The sequence below is a fragment of the Plecotus auritus genome (assembly GCF_963455305.1).
Source record: "Plecotus auritus genome assembly, chromosome: 1".
Classification (NCBI taxonomy): Eukaryota; Metazoa; Chordata; class Mammalia; order Chiroptera; family Vespertilionidae; genus Plecotus; species Plecotus auritus.
Window position 1 is genome coordinate 69,397,461 of NC_137770.1, and position 8,962 is coordinate 69,406,422.

The window sequence follows — 8,962 nt, forward strand, 5'->3', positions numbered from 1 at the left end:
TAATTTGAATTAACAAATTTGGTTAACTTAATTTTTATGGATATATTTACGTTTGAAAAGAGGATAGTCATTAATCCAAGCTACAGTAATTTGGTAGTAGAACTGTAAGTTCTGTAAAGGAGATGTTTTTTAGGTCAGGCAGTAGTTCTCAATCTCAGCTGCACATTTGAGAAGCCTTTAAAAGATGCCTACTGCCGAGACTCCACACTCAGAGATTCTAATACAATGATTGGGTCTGGAGTGGGGCCCAGGTATTGGAATGTTTACAGCATCCTAAATGGATTCCAGTGTGCAGCTAGGGTTAAGAACCACTGGGTTAGAATGACCACCTTGATTTAGCTTTCAATACTAAAATTTTCCATTTTTCTGTTATGTGGGTTACATACACATTAATAGCTATATTTGGTAAAAGAAGGTTGGGAAAATTTTAATGCAAAGGTAATAGAGCAATAATTAAAATCTATGTCATTAAATCCAACTCCCAATTTTACTAATGTGGAAACAGATTCAAATGATTAAGTTTACTAGTACACAGCTAGTTAGAGGTGGAGACAGGACAACCTTTAAATGATGTAAACAATAGGATATTTTAAAATAGCCTAGCCCTGGCTGGGTGTCTTAGTTGATTGGAGCATTGTCTGTACACCAAAAGGTTGCAGTTACAATTCCTGGTCAGGGCACATGCCTAGGTTGTGGTTTGGGTCCCCAGTCAGAGCAAGTACGGGAGGCAACCAATCATTGTTTCTCTCTCTCTCTCTCTCTCTCTCTCTCTCTCTCTCTCTCTCTCTCTCTCTCCCTTTATCTCTAAAAATTAATAAAATATAAAAATAGAAAATCAAATAAAGTAGCCTAAATATTATTTTACTCTTTGAAATTTAACTTACTTGTTAAAGGACTAAACTTATTGTAAATTAAGATTCATTTGTGAAAATGACAACAATTCAAACAATGTACAAAGATACAAAGTGGAAAGGAAATCTCCCGTCCCATTACAATCCTGTTTCAAAGATTACTTAAAAAATAATTTCTGCCACAGAGTATAACCATTGTCTTCCACAAGGTAGCAGTATTGCTTATTCCTGAATAATTTCCCCAAGGCCAGTTGCTTCCCTGATTGTCAGGGTGGACTATGAAGATTCAAGTCTTCCCAGTGACAGAATCAGTCCCTGGTACTGCAATGTCAGGTCAAAGCCAGATTACTGTTTCATGAGGAAAACCAGAAGTGAGCAAAGAGCTGTACTGTACAGAGCTGTAGCTGTGTGGAGAAACAGTAGGAAGAGATCAGGGACTGAGACATCCAGTGGAAGCACAGGGCTACAGTAGATGCTGCCTAGAAAGCCATCAGTCGCCTATCTCGGCAGAGGTATTACCCAGTTTTGTGAAAATGTGCATCCAATTCTGTCATGCACAAAAATTATCCCTTTACAGCAAACTGGTCTCAGACTGTAGGACCCAGTCAGGGACTTCTAGGAGTCTCTGGGCTACTAGAAATAGGCCTGATATTTTTATCCTGCCCTTCTGCAAAAAGAATTGGGAAGATCATGTTTGGTCTTCCCCAACCTTGTAGATTTCCAGCTAGGACAGGTGATAAACAGCACAGATGCTACAGTTTTCATCATTAAATTCTAGAGACATATGAGTGAGGAAAAATAACTTTTGGATTTTCTCTGTGATCATGTATCTACAAGAATAAAAAGTTTATTACTGGTAACATTTTTGGGATCTTTTTAAAAATATGTATTTTAATATATTTGATTTCAGAGAGGAAGGGAGAGGGAGAAAGAGATAGAAACATTAATGATGAGAGAGAATCATTGATAGGCTGCCTCTTACACTGGGATCAAGCCTGCAACCCCTGCATGTGCATTCCGGGAATTGAACCATGACCTCCGTTTCATAGGTTGACACTCAACCACTGAGCCACGTCAACCAGGCATCACTGGGATCTTGAGAGAATAATTTTTATCTGTGCCATACAAGTATAGGCTTCTCCATGACTTAGGAGGGGACAGAACTGAAGAGAGCCATAAAATAATATAATCCTAAGAAGAAAAACTCTTTTAATCTCAAGGCCTTGACATTGTTCCAACAGGGATAGGGGAAGTGACAATGGATAGACTATGAGAGGAGAGGATTATGGGAGTGCCATATCACTAAGCAGGAAGCTCTGTCCTCAAGGTGAATTCAGACAAACCAAAGAGACAGAGGTATGTGGGAAGCACATAATGGAATTTTTAAGATAAAGCTCTAATAACCACAGACTTATAGTGATCTGTTTGGGATCCTTTGGAATAAAGGGTTTATTCTCCAAAATAGAACATAGAGCAAGAACCCAATTTTTATGTTTTCGTAACGAAAGGCTTTCTAAAACCTTCCAAGCTTTTACACCAAAAATAGTTTGGTAACTAATCAATGGGAGTTGCTGCACTTAATTGCAACAAGAAACAAGAGAGGCATCATATTAACTTTGAATCATAATGTCAACCGGGCTGGCAGGGGAGGGCAGTTGGGGGCGACCGGGCTGGCAGGGGAGCAGTTAGGCGTCGATCAGGCTGGAAGGGGAGTGGTTAGGGATTGATCACGCTGGCAGGCAGAAGTGGTTAGGGGCAATCAGGCAGGCAGGCAGGCGAGCGGTTGGGAGCCAGCAGTCCCAGATTGTGAGAGAGATATTTCCCGAGGGGTCCCAGATTTGAGAGAGTGCTGGCTGGGCTGAGGGAACCCCCCCCCCCCCCAGTGCATGAATTTCATGCACCGGGCCTCTAGTTTCTAAATGATGTGCTTGATTACAACTGTGAAGTTACACTTGTTTTTTGTGGGTTTTTTTGGTACACTGTATCCAAATGTCACGCTAGATTAGAGAATTTGGCAATGTGTCCAATCATCATGGTTTGGCATGGGAAATCCTGGCCATTTCCTTTATGATGCTTGGAAATATTACACTGACCTGTATCATCCCAATAAGCCAATGTTGTAGGTTTAATCCCTGGTCAGGGCACATACAATAATCAACCAATGAATGCATAAATAACTGGAACAAGAAGTTGATGTTCCTCTCTCTCATCAATAAATTAAAAGCTTTCAGATCCGCCATCTGCAGTGGAGTCACTGCCAAGATGCAGATTTTCTTGAAAACCCTCACGGGGAAGACCATCACTCTCGAGGTTGAACCCTCGGATACAATAGAAAATGTGAAAACCAAGATCCAGGATAAGGAAGGAATTCCTCCTGATCAGCAAAGACTAATCTTTGCTGGCAAGCAACTGGAAGATGGACATACTTTGTCTGACTACAACATTCAAAAGGAGTCCACTCTTCATCTTGTGTTGAGACTTCGTGGTGGTGCTAAGGAAAGGAAGAAGTCTTACACCACTCCCAAGAAGCATAAGCATAAGAGAGGAAGTTAAGCTGGCTGTCCTGAAATACTACAAAGTGAATGAGGATGGCAAAATTAGTTGCTTTCGTTGGGAGTGCCCTTCATATGAATGTGGTGCTGGAGTTTTATGGCCAGCCACTTTGACAGACATTATTGTGGCAAATGTTGTCCCATCTATTGCTTCAACAAACCAGAAGACAAGTAATTGTGTATGGGTTAATAAAAGATGTGAACTAATAAAAACAAACAAATAAACAAAAAGGCCTCCAGGAAATTCTAATTTGCAGACAGGGTTCAGAATCTTTGGACCAGACATTCTCAAAGACGACACTGCATTGTTTCCCCCAGGGAGAGGTGCTTCACAACAGTGCTCTGGAAATGGCTGGCATTGAGTCTGACTCTCTTATTTCAGACTAGAGGCCCAGTGCATGAAATTCGTGCACTGGAGGGGTGTCCCTCAGCCCAGCCTGCACCTTCTCCAATCCGGGACTCCTCAGGGGATGTCCAACTGCCAGTTTAGGCCTGATGCCTCGGAACTGCTGGCTCCTCACCTGCCTGGCTGCCTGATTGCCCCTAACCACTCTGCCTGCCAGCCTGATAGCCCCCTAACGGCTCCCCCGCTGGCCTGATTGACACCTAACCACTCCTGCTGTATGATTGACACTTCACTGCTCCCCTGCCAGCCTGATCACCCCCAACTGCCCTCCCCTGCAGGCCTGGTCCCCCCAACCGCCCTCGCCTGCAGGCCTGGTCCCCGCCAATTGCCCTCCCTTGCAGGCCTGGTTGCCCCCAACTACCCCCACCCCCCGCCAGCCATCTTGTGACAATGTGGAAGTGGCCATCTTGTGACGACATGGGGGTGGCCATCTTGTGACAATGTGGGGTAGCCATCTTGTGATGTGAGGGCGTGAGGGTCAATTTGCATATTACCTCTTTATTATATAGGTTGGTCTATTCTAGCCTCACACTAGGTAACCAAAAGCTGGATTCATTAAGAAGAGACAGCAGTGTCCAATTTCTGTATTTTATCTTTCCCATTTCATGACACCCTATTTGAATGCAGAGGGTCCTTTATGACTCATTTGGAAAATATAAGAAGAAAAAAATGGCTGTAGTTATTCCTGGACTAGTACCCATAGTCAGCATTTTCTGCACAGATGCAATTTGAAAATCATCTCTATCTTCAGCTCCTAAAATTCTAAGTTCTTACTGAGTTTTAAAAGCTATTCAGCATAGGAACTTATTTATCCTCCATATGTAAGGAAGCTCTAGGTGCCAGAGAGAGACTTTCACATAGACTGTGAAAATTAAAAGTTTAAAAACTGAGAACATTAGCACTTTTTCATTAGACTAAAAAGGGGCTTTGGTCTGGGCTAAAGGGCATTGGACAGGAATATCATGGCTGAATTCAGTCATTAGATGGACCATCATTTATTCTTTCCCAAAATGTCACTTGAAATTGACAATGATATGGCTGTATTTTAATGAAGTGACTGCATTTCCAGCTGGAAAGTCAAAATTACAATGTGCTAATTAACAAGGTTATCACTTTATATTTTCCTTTTATATAATTTCACAGCAGATGGAGTTTACATTGGTTTCATTTGTTTGGAGGGTCTAACTAAAAGGTGTAGGTCGGCTTTCCTGATGTATTGTATTAGGTCACTGATCATCTAGCTTGGGGGCAAGGGTGGAGATATTTGCAGGCATTGCTTGTGAAATTTCTTGAAGCATGTAAATGAAATTTCTAGGAAATCCTCCATGAGAAGGAGAGAGGGTCAAATGTATAAGTTGACAAATGTTCACAGCTAGCTGTTAACACTTGTTGGTGATTTTGGCAGATGCAAACATGAGAAATTCAAGTGTTTAAGGTTATCAGTAGAGACAAAGGTGGGTTTGATATGCAGGGATAGATAAAGTGTGGATCTAAGAAGGTTTAAATGCTAACACATCTGTAGTTCATCATCATCTAATTCCAAAGAATGGCAACAATGTGTTGTAGTGAATCCTTTTAGAATGCCTTCTGGCCCCACTTGCTAAAAGGGGAGAGCAACTCAGTATCCATATGATGCGGCTTCCCTAGTCACAGTTGATTGGACCAGAGGAAGACACCGGACCTAAGCTGAGTTAATCACATCCTCTCTCCTGGACATTGGGAATAGGGATGCAGAGTCTTTGGTTTAGCTTGTCTTGGGCACTGGAGCTAGTAGGTGATGCAGAGCTGGCACTGGACTGCCATTTTCTACCAGGGGGATTCTGAAGCAAAGAAAGCCAATCTTCAGAGAAAAAGGAGATATTATTGAGCCTAGAAGAGATGAAGAGAATACCTTTAGTGTCCAACGTTCATGTTCCATGTCAGGTCCCACATCAAGACCTGGCTGTCCTGCAGCTTTGGTTCCAAAAGATACTCCTGTATTTTTTTAATAAGCATCACTCCCTTGTGCTTGAAGTGGTTAGTTTGGGTGTCTATCCCTTGCAAACAATTATCTCTGATTAAAATAGGTTTTTCTCCACATAGAACATCTATGAAGGACCTAGGCCACATTTACTGCAGATGTTTGCCTTCTTAAAATTTTGCTTGATTTATCCACATTAGTTTTCTGGTGGGTAAACTGGCTGTTTAGTACAACAGATGTGGCAGGCTTTGTGAGCAAATGGGTCAAAAAGAAATGCTGAATGGCATGAAATCTTTGCAGCAATGGGCACACGGTTTACTATGTATGTTCTAAACAAAAAGGCAAAGTCCAAACATGCAAAACCGTATGGTTGCATTTTCTTTCTTTAACCTAATTAAGCCCTAATAATATAGCTAGACATGAAGGAGATATGCACAGTAATTTAATGTCTCCATTTATAAAAGGGCTTGAAAAAATGCTAAGATGGATAGAATAATCAGCTCTACCAGTCCCATCAATTTTTAGCCCCCTTTTGCTTCAGTGTTAGACCCCTGACACCAATTATGTAAATTTGCTCACACAGTGCCTGGTTACTTTTGCATTGTAATTTAAATGTAGGTGTCTTATGAAGACAAAAAGACATGCATTGTCCTTTTCAAAATTTGAACTGATTCACTGATTTTGTTTCTGTCAAATTACCAGGCAGCTGGAGAAACAGCTGGGCCAGTTTCTGAATACCAACAAAAAAAAATCAAGTTTGAATTACAATAGGGGTTTTCATTAGAATTTTATAGTATTGTTTAATAAATACAAAACACACTTTACTGGTACTTGGCTGCTTTTCTGTTTACATTAGCAAATGTATTATGCAGATGGAATCAAATGTACTAGGAGTTGCTTGATTCACCGAGAGCAATCAGTCTGAACTTCCTTTATTTTAAGGACTATAAAGTCAATTTTCCAGGAGGATCTTAAGAGCCCCACCTGACCTGTCTTAGTTTCCTAGTGGCAGTATAGTTTAGTGATCCTAGAATTACTTGGGTTCAACAACTGGTTCTACTAGCTGTGTGACCTTTGGTAAATTACTTAAACTCTCTGTGCTTTAATTTTTCTCATTTGCGAAGTGGGGATAATAAAAGCACCTACTTTACTGGGTAGTTGTGAGAATTAGATGAGTTGGATTTATATGAAACACTTAATACAGGGCCTAGCATATAGTATGTATCCTTAGCCACTATTACACTCCAGAATGCAAAATATTGTATTTTCTTAAAGTTTCAACCAATGGAACTAATTATTCTAATTAGTGCAATATCATTTTAAACCCAGTTAGGGACTCAAAAGTAGAAAAATAGATATATGTAAGGAGGGGTATTGTGGGGATTCAGAGCTACTTACTCCAAAATGTGCTTCTGTAGTATTCAGATTGTTTTGAGCTAAAGGCAACTTTAGCTTCAGGCTCAAGAGAAACTTGTGCCCTCCCTTTAACTACCTAGTCCTAGAAGAACTTAGATTAGGAGCCTTGCCCATAGTAAGAGATTCTCACTGATAATTTTTTTGACCCACCTGTAGGGCGGGACAAAATTTTATTTACTAAATACCTGCTCTTCTTATCATCCCCCTTTGAAGCCTCCAAGGTGTGTTACCTCCTTCCTAGCTCAGGATGTCTTATATATCCCCACCCCCCCTTTCTACCTCTGACCCTCTTGTGCATGTAGGGTCTCTGACTCTCTCACGTATGCGGGGTTCCCATACCTATGTATGTATTAAGTTTGGTCATTTTCTGTTGTTAATCTGTCTCATGTCTATTTGATTGTTAGACCCGCCAGGAGAACCTTAAGGGTAGAGGAAAGTTTGTTCCTCCCCCACAGTATAGAGCCATACATGTGCAAGCTGCCTTGAACTCAAAGTTCAGACTTCCTATTTCCTTATGAGAATCACATCCTTCCTAGTAGGCTGGTTGGATGACGGTCTTATCTTAGAACAGGGCCAGCATGTTCTGATTAACTATAAGTGGACAAGGTCAAGACAGGTACAAGGTGGACCCGGCTGCAGGTCCTGGGAAGAAATCCTGCCTCACTGGTACACATCAGATGGGTGTGGAAATAGAAAGAGGGAGCCTAGGGAAGTGGTTGACACGAAGGAGGAATAACTAGGAGTCAGAGACTTTTTCTAAGGTAGACAGCACAGTCCTGGGTAATTAGGAGAGAGAATATTCAGAAATCTAGACTGACAGGCTGCTGTTTGATTCGGGCTATTTGTAGATAGCAGCATCTGGAATGGGGGACTAGTAAGAACATATTAGACCCTTTCTCGGAGGAACTGATTTTTTAGTGCATCAAGTCAAGGGAGTCAATTGAAGAAACCAGAAAGGAACTCAGACACCAAAAGTGGGGCCAGATCTCAGAAACTGGAGGTAGTTCTGTGTCAGAATTGCAGCATGAGATCAGAACCATATCAGCGATGGCGCATTATACTGGATGTTGGGATAAAGACTGCTCCGGATGGTTATAGGGTTGGGTGGAAACTTTTGGTCCAATGGGTCCACCTGCATGGATAAGAAGGAGGAAAAAAAAAAAAAGCTGGAAAGGGGAGGGAGAAAGAACACCAGATGTGCATGAGGGAGTGAGGCAGTCCTTTAGGCAGTTTCTTTTGTCTTCTAAACTTTTGAGAGGGTTAACTTGAAACACAGGCAGACAGGGCAGGGGTCCAGAGGAAAACAAAGGCAGGTGGAACATAGGCAGGGGCAGACACGGCAGTTTGAGCAAGCCTAATCACAGGAACCAACCAAGCAGAAATAATAAAATCCTTCTGGACTCAAAGCGGGGTGTGGGGAGGGATGGGAAAACAAGGGAGGGCCTGCAACAATAAAGTGATCTGGCACACAGAAACAGAAAATTTAGCATATGAACAGAGAAAGAACACATAGAAACAGGGAAAGTTCAGGTCCGTTGCTGGGCAAGAACAATTGAGGGAATCAATCAGGTGACAACACAGGTAGACATAGAGCAGGCTTGTAGAGAATATATACCCCTGGACTACAAGGCTTTAAGGGGCAGCCCATTATTGGCCCCCCCTCCCCGTGAGGGGAGTCTGAATCTGCTTGTAATAAAATTTCCAGTTTTGCTTAAATCTCCTGGTCCACGGAGATCAATCTTCAGCGTGGGCATCGGCATCGGGAGACACGGCCCCG

The 8,962-nt window shown here is 41.9% G+C and overlaps 1 pseudogene across 1 annotated transcript; it reads left to right on the forward strand.

Moving 5' to 3' along the window:
• Nucleotides 1–3,113: 3,113 nt before the first annotated feature.
• LOC308253241 (ubiquitin-ribosomal protein eS31 fusion protein-like) lies at nt 3,114–3,578 on the forward strand (annotated as a pseudogene). Its single transcript has one exon. The product of its transcript is annotated as a ubiquitin-ribosomal protein eS31 fusion protein-like (transcript).
• Nucleotides 3,579–8,962: the final 5,384 nt, after the last annotated feature.